The sequence below is a fragment of the Coenobita brevimanus genome, chromosome 17 (assembly GCF_032717465.1).
Source record: "Coenobita brevimanus isolate Jiangsu-jjx chromosome 17, ASM3271746v2, whole genome shotgun sequence".
Classification (NCBI taxonomy): domain Eukaryota; kingdom Metazoa; phylum Arthropoda; class Malacostraca; order Decapoda; family Coenobitidae; genus Coenobita; species Coenobita brevimanus.
Genome location: NC_136970.1, coordinates 15,966,028 through 15,979,455, shown reverse-complemented (window position 1 = coordinate 15,979,455; position 13,428 = coordinate 15,966,028).

Below are 13,428 nucleotides of genomic sequence, written 5' to 3'. Positions count from 1 at the left end.
CCACAACGCACCTTCTGCCCTTCTTCTCTCTTTTTTATTCCTATTCTGAGAACCGGGCTGAGGAACAAGATGTGGAAGTGTATGAGGGAGGGTGGTGTGCCTTGGGAAAATGAATTCTTAGAATACTATAAATGTGTTTTGAGGCCTTTTTGTCCTAGCCAAGCCTCAGAGGATGCCGTGTAAAGCAGTACGTACATAGCCCAGTACTACTCTCTCGTGGCTGATATCTTTGCCTTTTTACACTAAGTACACGTGTCACTGAAGCAACTTTTGAGGGCGTGGGTGTATGTGTCGGTACGGGTTTTGGTATGGATGTGTGGAAGTGGGTGTGGGTGTGGGTATGGGCATGGGTTTGGGTTTGGGTGCGGATGTGTGGATGTGGATTTGGATGTGGGTGTGGATGTGTGGGTACGGGTGTGGGTGTGGGTGTTGGGCTGGGAGTTCGTTGAATGTGGGTGTAGATGGGTGTGTGGGGATGGGGGTCACCTCTTGGAGTGCGGGTTGGCTATTATAACTCGGAGACGGGTGATAGATTTTGTTCAGGAGAGCAGCCAAAGTTTAAGTTATAATGAACTACATTAGAGAAAAAAAAAAGAAAAAGGATAATTTACTCAAGGAAACACAACCTCGGATAGACAGTTTACTAGACGTACAGCACAATAATAATTATTCATTTATGTATTGGAACATACCTGCAAACACATATCATGAATTCATGACACACACACACACACACACACACACACACACACACACACACTATGACATATATTGTCATTGTGAAAGAAAGCAAAATGACAGACTGAACGCGTGTGTGGAGAGAGAGAGAGAGAGAGAGAGTACAATGGTCAGTGATGCCTTAGGTCCGTATCATTAATCCTTACCTATTGGTACTTGTGTTTGATCATAACATATTGAGAATATTGGAAAAATACCATAAACAACACGTTCTATTAAACCACATCATATTACTGCTGATTGTTTTTAGCAGGATTAATAAGTATTAAGGTGAGAGGAAAACGTAGTTATGATGAAACTGTGAATAGAAGGTCAGGATGGGGATAATGGTGATTAAAACTTATGTATGCATTATAATGGCAGACTTTAACACACATCTGGCTAACCACTCAGGTATACACGTTTAAGCCTCATCGACTTGCTCGTAGTTGTGATGATGATAGCAGTAACACTGCCAGGTTTGTGTACTAAAATTGGTGAAGGATAATACCTGCATCACCTCACAAAGCAAGTAGCCTTGTAGTTCCTACGTCATAGGAGAGAATCTTGATGTAACTTTGTCTTGCATCTGCTTTGATTAGTGTCCCAAGACAGATCAAAGAGCCTTGCTGTACGTCAGGCCAAACCACATGGTACACAGCATTAAGGACTTGCAGTAACACCTTGACATACTGATGGCTACGTGAGTTTTGTTTTTATCATTACTATTATTATTATTATTATTATTATTATTATTATTATTATTATTATTATTATTATTATATGGTGTGTCGTTAAATAAGTTGAGCATTGAGAGTGTCAGAATTTGCTGTTTTGGCGAAATGGCGTACATGGCATAACTGTGTGAAGATTGCATCAGGTGGGTGGAGAGTGGGGGCTTAGAGAGTACAATGGGGACAGTGAAGCAGAAATTGCATTAAACCTGCCGCCCGTCAATCGTCCTGTCAATAACCCCTGACTCTAACACCCCCTCCCCTCCTCTATCCACAGCTCCCCCTTACCTGACCTCTCTCTCTTGCCATGTGATATTTGTTCCTCATTTTGTTCTTGTTTCCCTCATCTCTCCTCTACAAAATTACCTTCCTTCCTTTCAGTAACTCTTTCTCTTCATTTTTTTCTCTCTTCCATTCACCTCCTCTTCACTCCTTTTTTTCCTCCACATTCCTCCTTCAACCCCCTAACATTCCTATGAAGATTGCAAGTAAACGTGTTCCTCGCTCTCTTCTTCCTCTTCTGTCCCTCTGTGCCTTTCCCATTTCCTCCCTATTCGCCTACATTCTTCTACACCTGGTTTCTTTTTTCCTCTCTTCGTTTCTCCCTCAACTTCTTCCTCTTCTGTCTCCATGATTCTTCGTCTCTCTCCTCCCGTCCTATCTACCCTCCGCTACACCTAATTTTGCTCCCCTCAAGGGCGTATCCAGTATTTTAGATGGATGTGGGGGTTAAATAAAGTAAACTTCCTCTACCCAGAATATTAAGAGGGAGGTAAGGCAGGGGATGGAAGCAAAACAGTATTATGATTCAACAGGAATCATCTTGAGAATGTTGATAAAAATTTGGAATGATACTCTTATAACATTTGCTAATTGTATTATGCCCATTTAAGGAGGAGGAAAGGGGGATATAAAAAAAAGAATAAAAGAAATTGTTGATATGCCCCTGCTTCTCTCTCCCTTCTCCTATTTTCTATCTATTCCTTCCTCCTCTCTATATTCTCTCCTCTCATGGATCTTGTTCTACACATTTCGTTTTCTTCTTCATACAGTATATCCTTCCTCTCTCTTCATTTTCCATTCCTCCTCTCCATCCAGTCATAATCATTTATATCTCTCAGCTTCGGTACATTTCTGCACCTCAAGTTGTAAGTCTTTACACTTCTGGAAAACAGTCCTAGAATACCACATTCACACCAGTACCACCCTTGCCACACCATTACCACTATTGTCACAACAGTACCACCCTTGCCACACCAGTATCACCTTGCCACACCAGTACCAACCTTGTCATATTAGTATCACCTTTGCCACACCAGTACCGCCCTTGCCATACTAGTACCACCCTTATCACACCAGTACCAGACCAATACACCCACATGTGGCTGGTATGAAATCTGATATCATTCGCACCCTGTTTTTTTCCAGATCGCTAGGTGGAAATGGTGATGAGAGTGGGGTTACTGACTGATTCTCTCTCTCTCTCTCTCTCTCTCTCTCTCTCTCTCTCTCTCTTTTTCTCTCTCTCAGCTCTGTGTAAAATGCTGTGTGTTGTCTACCGGAACAGTCCGTCTTCCTTACAAATTTACCACCTACAGTACACTTGGCTTCCCGACCCCATCTTTTCACCTTCCTCTCACCCTTACACTCTTCTCCCTCACTGCCCCTCATTTTTCATCCTCACTGCCTCTTCCTATTCTTTTCCTTCTCCTTTTACCTGTCCTCATACCATTCTTCCTCCCTACTCCACTTCTCCCCTCCCTGCCCCTTCTTTACCCCTAACCCATCCCTGTCACCTCACCACTGCCTGTCCCATACCTCTTAACTACTCTCCCCATTCCTCCCCTCTCCCTTCAGATTCAGGCCTCTCTCACTCGCCTCTCCTCTTCTACTTCCTCACGTCCTTTCCTTTTCCTGTTGCTTTCCCCCAACTCACTTACCCCACTCCTCTTTAACTTCCACTCTTCCCCCTCACTTCTTTCCTTCCTCCCTTCTCCCATTTCTCTCCTCTCCTTGTCTCTCTTTACTTCCTCCTCCCCACCCCGATAATAAAGCAGTGAGGGTAATGATAAGGATCAAGCAGCGCAGCAGGAAAGACGGTCGGGTAACAATAGGGTTACAAGACCGCGGCAAGAAAGCAGTGAGGTAATGATCAGGATCAAAGCAGCGCAGCAGGAAAGAGACTCTGTCAATTATAGGGGTATCAGGAGCATTTGATGGGCATGAGGAGAGACATGGAAGGATATGATACGTAAAAAGGGAGATAAATGTTTAAGGGAAAGTTCTGAAGATGACTATGAACCATGGCAAGATAGGGGAATGGCTGAACTGAAATTTTCAGTACACACACACACACACACACACACACACACACACACGCTGGATGGGTAATCTGGTCACACGTGTGCCTGAGAGGGCAGCAGCAACAGGTCTGAGATCAAAGGGAGGGAATAAGGCGAGGGCTTTATTGCAGTTAAAGGAGTTAGCTAAAATTTACAAGAGTCATGTGCGCTCTTAGCTTGAATATTGCTCACTCTTGTGGAGTGGATGTGGAAAGGCTGCATTAAAACAACTAGACAAAGTTCAGACCAAAGTTGCTGGAATTATTAATAACCCGGCTATTATAAATAAACTACCTCCCCTACAAGTAAGAAGGAATGTTGCCTCCCTTGTCTTATTTTACAGGTATTTATATGGTAAATGCTCAGACGAAATTGCATCCATTGTGTCACCTCTCCATGCCTTCCCTCGTGCTACACGGGAATCTGGCAGCGCTCATGACTGGAACGTCACTCAATCATACTGCAGAACTTCTGCCTATCAGAATTCTTTCATTCCCCGAACTGCATCTCTCTGGAACTCACTTCCCCAGAGTTGTTTCCCACTAAACTTCAACCTACAGCAGTTCAAGTCCAACTGTTACAGACATTTTATGAATGGAGGACACCAGTAATCTGGTGTATGGATTATTTTTTTTACTCATTTGTTTTTCCTTCCTCTGTTCTGTTATATAAAAAATAATTGCAAGCCAGGGCAAGGACAAAGAGCGAGATGCAAGAGGCACAAGGTGACATCAGGGGAAAAAAGAAAGGTTGAAATTTATTTGTGAAATCTGCGAAAATGTTGAGGGTAAAAGTGAACCAAGGAATTACGTGAAAAAATTGCAGTTGAGAAAGTCTAAATGAACGGTATTATGCACATTCACGGAAGTTATGTAAAAAAGAAACATAATAGTCTGTTCGTGAAATTTGAGGTGGAAGTAAAAAGAAAAAGGTGGAAAACAGAGTTAGTCCTTGCCGAGGTGCAGACCTGACATGAGGCACAATGAACGTCTGCACTGGCCAAGCTGCAAACCTAAGAGAGGTACAATTTACAGTGGTTATTGAACCATGACTTAGGGAATGTAAACTGCCTTACATAGAATCAGCCCAGCAGGGGTTAGGAGAAAGGGTTTGGGGTGAAAGAGTGCGGTATCATTAAGACACTATAAAAATCAAGATAGTATGAACATTTACAGCGCTACGGTGAAATGAAAATCAATATATTAAAGGTGTCTATAGCACTACTAATGTTTCATTTGCCATCTGCCAAACAAGCTTGCTCCTATAATGTTTACTTTGCTTGTTTAAACACTAATATACAAAGAGTATGCTGTGTGTGTGTGTGTGTGTGTATGAGAGAGAGAGAGAGAGAGAGAGAGAGAGAGAATGATATATAATTGGAAAGCCAGAGGAACTTAAAAACGATAGAGAGGCATAGAAGAAAATAAAGAGAGACAGAGAAAACCTTTAGAGTGAAGTTTGAAAGGTGAGAGGATTAACGAAGAAGAAAGGAAGAGAAAAGGAAGGAGGCAAAATTAAAACAGAGGGAGTAAGGGGGAGACGTAGACGTAGAAAGAGCTAAAGCTATGGCGTGGCGGAAGGAAGGACTGATGCAAAAAGAAAATGATATGAAGGAAGCAGCCAGAGAAACAATACAAGTGAAAGGAAAGGAGAACGAAAAGGAGGAGGATAGAGTGAAGTAAGAGTAAAAACAGACGTTAGACACCACATTGCATGACTGGCCTTACGGCTGCCTGGAACGAAAATGGCATAGTTATCAGCACTGACGACCCCATGACACACATTGATATCATTACCTCTGCCAAGGAGGTTATGTTTTACCTCGAGCTGGTTTGTTTGTCCGTCTGTTAGCAGGGTTAATCAAATAGTTGTGAACGGATTTTGATGAAATTTTGTGGAAGGGTTGGCCATGCGCCAAGGAAGAAATGGTTAATTTGGGGGGCGGACACGGATCCGGATCCGGAGTATCCCGCACAATATCTTGAAAAGTTGTCAATGAATTTCAATGAAATTTCGTGGAAAGGTGGGCCATGGAGCAGGAAAGAATTGATTAAATTTGGGGGCAGATCTGGATCCGGATCCGGATCCGGGATTACTCAAAAAGTTATTTATGGATTTTGATGAAATTTTTGGAAAGGTGGGCCATGGGCCAAAGAAGAAATGATTATATTTTGGGGCGGATCCGGATCCGGAGAATCCCGCACAATATCTCCAAAAGCCGCCAATAAATTTCAATGAAAATTTGTGGAAAGGTGGGCCATGGACCAAGAAAGAAATTGTTAAATTTGGAGGCGGATCCGAATTCGGATCCTTTTTAATGGCAATGGCATTGCCGGAGGTATGCGCTCTCTGAGTGCTTTTTAGTTTATAAAATAATTTATGAAACTTATCTCTTCAGTTTTCGTGCAGGCCTTTGTTGTCATGTGTGGACACCCTGTCCTCTACAACCTTCCTCCCTGCCTATTTCATGCCTCTGTACAACCTTTACCCATCCCATGTCACTTCACTTACTATCCCCCTCATCGCCCATACTTTCGAATCATTTTTTTTTTTTTTACCCACCTCCCAACATACCTCTCCCAGGCTTCCTTAATCCCACTCTGTCTGCCTGCTTGCCTGCCCTGGTTCTTCATCTCTGGAGTCAGTAAGGGTCCATCATGAAGACAGCCGATAGTGCACCGACCCACTGGTTATTACTCTATGCTTGCCTCTATGCCTCCCCTGTATGCCCCAACCCATCATCCTTCCTCCCTAGCCTGATTTCCTCTCCTTTCTCTTCCTAATTTATTTCGCCTTCATATCGTCCATCTTTATTACTTGCAAGTCTTTCTTTCAGCCTCTTGGTTAATCTTCCTTTTAGCCTTCTCCAGTACACTGGCTGTCTTCATTCCCGTTTCTCTGATTTCCTACATCCTTCTCCGTTTCCCTTTATTGTGTCAGCTTCTCTCCTTTCTCCCTCTTTTGTTTTTCCTTCCAGCGCCTTGCTACTTCATTGCTTTCCTTTCCACTGTTTCACTCCCTTCCATTCTTCCTCCCTGTCTTCCTTGTCTTTCAGTATTTTGTCACAACTTCCCTCCCTGATTCGACTCTCCTTTTTATTTCCATCATCTCTCCTACCTCCATTTGTTACCGCTCTTTTACCCCCCCCCCTTCTCTCTCTCTCTCTCTCTCTCTCTCTCTCTCTCTCTCTCTCTCTATGTATTTCCATCCCCAACACTGGTTCAATTTCCCCTCTACCCACTTTAATCTCTTGTTCAATCTCCTCTACGTACATTAATACAGTATTGTATGCACAGCTTTGCGTCCACATAATGCGGAGAGAGGTTTTACTTAATCATACTCTGCCACTATGGGCACAGGTTATCTTCCCTTATATGATCTGGACAAAGATAGCCTTGCCTTAGAGCTCTTTCACCTGGCAAGACATAATGTATAACAGGCCTTTAAGTAACGGTTTATTCATTTACTTTGCTAAATTATTGAATCCATATTCTGATTCATATCCTCATTGATTACTTCTTTTAAATTATCTTAGGTATTTTTATACCTATGCTTCATCAGTTGTATTCAATATGGAACTAACAGCATTAACTGTTTAACAGTTCAACATAGCTTCCTCCAAGCTACTCTCTCTCTCTCTCTCTCTCTCTCTCTCTCTCTCTCTCTCTCTCTCTCTCTCTCTCAAACACAGGGGGTGAAAATTAGACAGCAAAAATCATTACGGGAAAGATATAGGGATCGTGATATAAAAAATATTGTACGAGACTGACTGAGGGGAAACAAAAAGTTTTTGGAAAGTTTCTTTCAAAAGACTGAAGGGAGGCACTAGAAATACAGTAGCTTAATGTGAGCGCGCACCAACGCTTGCTGCTGATTTTTTTTTTTTTTTTTTATGCTAGGAAGAAGGAACCAAAGGCCATGAGCCCGCAGTAACAGTTCCCTCCAAGAGAAAAACAAAATACAATATAGAGCCAAATTCAAGATCCGATCATTTTGAGATGCCTGGACACACTGCGTTTGAAAGACTGGAGATCATAGGCAGCAGGAAATACAGACAGAGGGAGACAGTTCCAGAGCTGACCTGTTGCATAAATGAAAGACTGGGAGTAACGGGTAACTCTTGCATTAGAGAGTTGGACAGAAAAAGGATGAGAGTTTGCTGCCAGACGGGTGCTACGCGCCCGTCGTAGAGGTGGAGGAATGCAAGCAGACAGTTCAGAGGAGCAGTGACCATGGAAATAGCGATAGAAAAGAGATAAAGATGCAACAGTGCGGCGAAGAGACAGAGGTTAAAGGGAGTCAGTAAGAGGAGGAGAGTTAATGAGACGAAAAGCCTTTGACTCCACCCTATTGAGAAGAGCTGTATGTGGGGAGCCTCCCCACACATGAGAGTTGTACTCCACACAGGGGCGGATAAAACCCCTGTATAGAGTCAACAATTGTGCAGGGGTAAAGAAAGAGCGGAGGCGGCTTAGCACACCCAATCTCTTGGAAGCAGATTTTACAAGAGATGTAATATGATCTTTCCAAGATAAGTCCCGAGTAAATGAAACCCCAGGCATGTTCAAGGATGATGCAGGATTAAGCTGAATATTATTAAACATTACTGGGCATACCTGTGGAAGATTTTGTCGGCTTGATAGGTTTAAGAACTGAGTCTTAGATGCATTAAAGACAACCATATTATTTTTACCCCAGTCAGAGATACGAGCCAAGTCAGACATTAGGTGTGCCATAGCCCCATCCCTTGTTTCTTGAAGTAACTGTTGAGATGGGCGTTGCGGGAACCGAATGGAAAGGTGAAGGGTGGAGTCATCAGCGTATGAGTGGATAGGGTTAGATGTACAGCTTAGAAGATCATTGATGAATAAAAGGAAGAGAGTTGGTGATAGGACAGAGCCCTGAGGAACACCACTGTTGATAGATCTAGGAGAAGAATGATGGCCGTCTACAACAGCGGCTATAGAACGACCAGAAAGGAAGCTAGCGATGAAGGCACAGATAGAAGGATAGAAACCGTAGGAGAGCAGTTTGGAAATTAAAGATTTATGCCAGACTCGATCGAAAGCCTTTGAGATGTCAAGTGCAATGGCAAAGCTTTCGCCAAAGTCCCGAAAGGAGGATGACCAGGAGTCTGAAAGGTAGGCGAGAAGATCGCCAGTGGAGCATCCCTGACGGAACCCATACTGACGATCGGAAAGAAGGTTGTGATAGGAAAGATGCCTTAAAATTTTTCTATTAAGAATTGACTCGAAAACTGTTGAGATACAGGATGTTAAAGCAATTGGACGATAGTTGGAGGGTTGGGAGTGGTCACCCTTCTTTGGGACTGGCTGAATGACAGCAAACTTCCAGCAAGAAGGAAAGGTACAAGTTGACAGATAAAGACGAAAGAGTTTGCCTAGGCAGGGTGTAAGCACAGAAGCACAGTTCTTGAGAACAACAGGAGGGACCCCATCAGGCCCATATGCCTTGTTAGTACTGAGGCCAGTGATGGCAGAAAATACATCAACTGAAGAAATTTTAATGTCAGCCATGAGGAAGTCAGAGGGGGGAAGTGATGGAGGAACAGCACCGGAATCGTCTAAGGTAGAATTGGAGGAGAAAGTCTGTGCGAAGAGATCTGCTTTATCAGTAGAAGAAATAGCTACAGAACCATCAGAGTAGAAAAGAGGAGGGAAGGATGATGAGGTAAAGTTGTTAGAAAGATTTTTGGCAAGATGCCAGAAGGAGCGGGAAGAATTCGAGTTGGAGAGTTGAGAGCATTTAGTATGGATGAAATTATTTTTAGTAGAGCAAAGAACAGACTTAGCACGATTCCGGGCAGAAACGTAAAGATGATGTGATTCACGGGTGGGTTGGCTCCGGTACCTTTTGTAGGCCCTCTCCTTGTTGCGGACAGCATTAGAACAAGCGTGATTAAACCAAGGCTTTCTTGTGTTAGTCAAAGGATATGAGAAAGGAATGTATGCTTCCATGCCCGAGAGAATAACCTCCGTAATGCGCAAGGCACACTCAGATGGCTCACGGCCATGGAAGCAATAATCATTCCAGGGAAAATCAAAGAAGTACTGCCTGAGGGCCTCCCAGTCTGTGGCTCCAAAATGCCACAGACGACGTTTCCCTGGAGGGTCCACAGGCCGTACCGGAGTGATAGGACAGGTTAAGGTAATAAGATTCTGATTGGAGGAGCCCAACAGAGAGAAAAGATTAACAGAGTAAGCAGAAGGATTAGGTGTGAGGAAGAGGTCAAGAATGTTGGAGCTCTCTCCAAGGCGGTCAGGGATACGGGTAGGGTGCTGTACAAGCTGCTCTAGGTCATTAAAATAGAAAAGATGTAGGCTTGTTCACCAGGTGGATCCGTGAAAGGAGAGGAGAGCCAAAGGTGGTGGTGAACATTGAAATCTCCAAGAATGGAGATTTCAGAGAAAGGAGAAATGGATAGAATGTGTTCCATCGTAGAAGTAAGATAGTCGAAGAATTTTAGATAGTCAGTAGAATTAGGGGATATGTAAACAGCACAGATATATTTAGTCAGAGAATGACAGGAAAGCCGAAGCCAGAGTGTGGAGAATTCAGAAGAATCAAGTTCAGGAACACGAGAGCAAGATAAGTCGTTGCGTATATATACACAACAGCCACCTTTGGCTTTGAAATGAGTATAGAGAAAGTAGGAGGATACAGAAAAGGGTTTGCTGTCAGTTGCCTCAGACAGCTGAGTCTCCGTTGGAAAAAAAGGTGAGGTTTAGAGGAGGAGAGGTGGTGCTCAACAGAGCGAAAGTTAGAGGAAAGGCCGCGAATGTTGCAGAAATGAAGAAGAAGAGAGTCAGACAGTGGTTCCAGGCACCTTGAGTCGTCACCGGGAGAGGGGCAGATGGTGGGGGCATTTATGGTCCCCCCCCCTGGGGACTCCGAGGCTTGATAAAACGACGCCATTTTTGGTAAATTTTGAATAGGAAGTGTAGTGTGTACTGTGCATGTAGTTTGGTGAAGATAGTTAGAGAAATTTGTACTGGAGAGTATGCTGGCCTACTCTCTGTGTAACTGAGACACTGAAAAAGTTCAGCAAAGGGGGATGGTCAGTAACTAGTCCTGAGGGCTGATGAAACGGGAGCTCCAGCACTCCCTGTCATCAGCTTTCCATCCACCCCGGGAGTACTGCCCTGCTGGACTGGTGCTACAGTCGAATTTTCTTTACTGTCCGCGAGTGCTCAATGAACAAAATAATACACACACACACACACACACACACACACACACAGAATAAGGCAATATCCCAGCTCAGTAATAGGTCGTGCGACCGGCCCAGTTTCAGTCTTTTATAAATTTAATGAACAAGTAAATAAGTGTGAGGTGCAGTTTACTGAACCATCTACTTGTGTTTGAGTTACGGGTCGGGGCTGTGTGGATCTGACAAGAGGGCTGGACCTGACTGCATCCTGTTGAACTGATGGACGAACGGCATGGCACTTGATATTACTGTAGTTATTATCATACAGTGTGTGTGTGTGTGTGTGTGTGTGTGTGTGACAAATATTTAGGACAAAAAACTTGTACTACTACTGGTTTTGAAAACATTATCACCCGACCATTAGGAACAGGATGTTATTGTGCTTGGCAAGAAGAAACATAAAACAGAAATATTTATATTATATTCCTATACAGAAATGATATACTTAGTGAGTCATTGTCTTCATCTATTAATTCTGTTTTTGATGATAATCATTATGATGATGATGATGATGATGATAATTTTACCAAAGAAGAAGGGATGATGTCTCATAAACTTAAATACATTTATTTTGGCGATCTGAACAGTTGGGAATAAAGAAATTATCGTTTTTTCTTGTAAGATTACGAAACAGAACAGAGAAAAAGGAAAGCAAAAATGCCGGTACTGTGTGTGTGTGTGTGTGTGTGTGTGTGTGTGTGTGCGCGCGCGCGTCACTTTCTCTCTCACTCTCTGTGGCTTCTCTGCAGCTGCACCATTTATCAAGCTCTGACGCGGATTCGCAGCCGACATAATTGAAAAATGTGACGATTAATCACACACACACACACACACACACACACACACAAATGCATGTACAAGAATTGCAAAACTCTATACAGCACTGCAGCGCGCACAATACCTCCTCCCTCTCTGTCTCTGTCTGTCTGTCTGTCTGTCTGTCTCCATAGCTTTAGGAGTCTGTTCTATGCCAACACGGTGCTCCTTTCTTTCCTTCGGCAGCCCGCCCCCCCTTCACACACACACACACACACACACACACACACACACACACACACAGACACCGCTCGCTGGCTCAGTGGTAACGTTCTCGTGTCCCATCTAGTAGACGGGAGTTCGCGACTCGCTCAGGATGTGAAAAGTTTCACTGAAGAAGTAGGTGGTTGCTGTCCTCCTTGAGCAAGGGGACGGGTGTGTGTGTGTGTGTGAAGGTCACAGCCTTGCCCTTAGATCGGACTATATGAGCTCTCAGCTCCTTTCCAGGAAGGTAAAAGCTGACTATCACGATCATCAAGTGATCCTGACCGACCTGGTGAATTACATCTTCACCCTGACTTATCGTTATGAATCGAGGTTCTGAGCATCAACGACCCCACAATGGCAAAAAGTATGTTGTTATTCGTTTTTTTTTTTATTTCCTTTTACCATCTCCCAATCCCTTTTCCACATTATCTCCTCTCTCCTTTTCCTCACTGCCTTACCTTTCTCCTCTTGGTATTTCCTTCCCTCTCCCCTCTACCTTTCCAATACCTTCCTCTCTTTATTTCCGATACTCTTCTCCTTCAGCCTTTCCAGACGAGACGCAGAACCAAAGTTGAAACCGTTTAAAAGCAATATAGGAAGAAGAAAAGATTTATTTCCTGGCAAATTTCCAATATCCTATTGTTCTTCCCTAAGTTCTCTTTCCCCACCTTTCTCCTTTCCTTGCATCCCACTAGTCCTTCCTTCCATCTCATTTGTCCTTTCTTCTATCCCTTCATTTCTTCCTACCACTTTCCATTTTACTAAGATCTTGTGTTCGTATACTACTTTCCTCTCTCTCTCTCTCTCTCTCTCTCTCTCTCTCTCTCTCTCTCTCTCTCATCCTATTTACTTTTTCTTCTCAGACCGCGTTTCCCATGTAACTCCTTCCCTTCTCTACGTGCAGTAATGGCGGCGTTTATCAACAGCCTTTGACAATTTCCTGCATTAGTGGAATTACAGCGAGACGGAACGCTAATTCTGAAGGGTTGGATTACAAAAGATTGGTTTATGTGTTGTGGGTTGCGGAAATTTAGGCTACTGTATAACCCGCCGCATGTGGTTCTTCACCCTCACACTTCCCATCACTCTCACCTTCATTTATCACGCCAACACCCTCACCTTCGCCCTCATTTGTCACGCTCACTATCACCCTCACCATCATTCTCACCTTCATCGTCACTTATCACGCTCACCTTCATCCTCACCCTCAACTAACTTCAACTTCACTTTCACTTTCACGTACCACACGTTCATCCTCACCCTTACCCTCACCAACAAACAGCGACAGCATTCATTGCGTCATTATGATACAAATACTTTTGGAACCCATGAATATGAGGCAGTTTGGATTACCTTATGTGTAGAGGCTGGTCACTTCTCC